This window comes from Nannospalax galili, unplaced genomic scaffold (genome assembly GCF_000622305.1).
Source record: "Nannospalax galili isolate Female #2095 unplaced genomic scaffold, S.galili_v1.0 scaffold240, whole genome shotgun sequence".
In the NCBI taxonomy this organism is placed as follows: Eukaryota; Metazoa; Chordata; class Mammalia; order Rodentia; family Spalacidae; genus Nannospalax; species Nannospalax galili.
Window position 1 is genome coordinate 113003 of NW_008345970.1, and position 1008 is coordinate 114010.

Sequence of the window (1008 nt, forward strand, 5' to 3'; positions counted from 1 at the left end):
CCTAAGTGTTACATTGGAGCATTGTGATGTCACAAAGGAAGACAGTGACATCACAAGGTAACATTTTGATGACACTATGGAGCAATGCATACACGTGGGGCAATAGTAATGGCATACTGCAGCGTTGTGACATCACAAGGGAGCATTGTGAAATGAAAAAGAAACATTGTGAAGTCATCTTTTAAAATTTTGATGGCACTATGGAGCAATAAAATAACACATGGAGCAACAGTGTTGGAACATTGGAGGATTGTGATGCCACCTTGGAACTTTGTGATGTCACAATCAAGCATTTTGAAGTCATATTGTAACAGTGCAATGGCACTTTGGAGCAATAGAATGGCACATGGCAAAATAGGGTTCGCATATTGCAGAACTCTGATGTCACATTTTGAAGTCATAATGTTACCTTGTAATGGCACGTTGGAGCAATATACTGGCACATGTGGCGATAGTGTTGGCACATTGGAGCATTGTGACGTCACATTGGAGCATAGTGACTTCACAATGGGGCATTGTGAAGTTATATTTTAACAGTTTGATGGCTCATTGGAGCAATAGAATGGCACATGGGGTAATAGTGTTGTGTTGTCACATTTTGAAGTCATATTGTTACATTGTGATGGCACATTGGAGCAATATAATGGCACATGGGGAGATAGTTTGGCACATTGGAGCATTGTATTGTCACAATGGAACATTGTGAAGTCATATTTTTAATATTTTGATGCCACAATGGAGCAATACAATAACACATGGGAGACAATATTTTTGAAATATTGGAGCATTGTGATGTCAAAATGTAACATTGTGAAGTTATATTGTAACATTGTGATGCCAAATTGGGGTAATGTAATGGCACGTGGGATGATAGTGTTGGCATATTGGAGCATTGTGATGTCACATTTGAGCATTGTGATGTCACAAGGGAACATTCATAAGTCATATTGTAAGATTGTTGGCATATTGGAGCAATGAACAAGCACATGGACCTATGTTGTTGGCAGA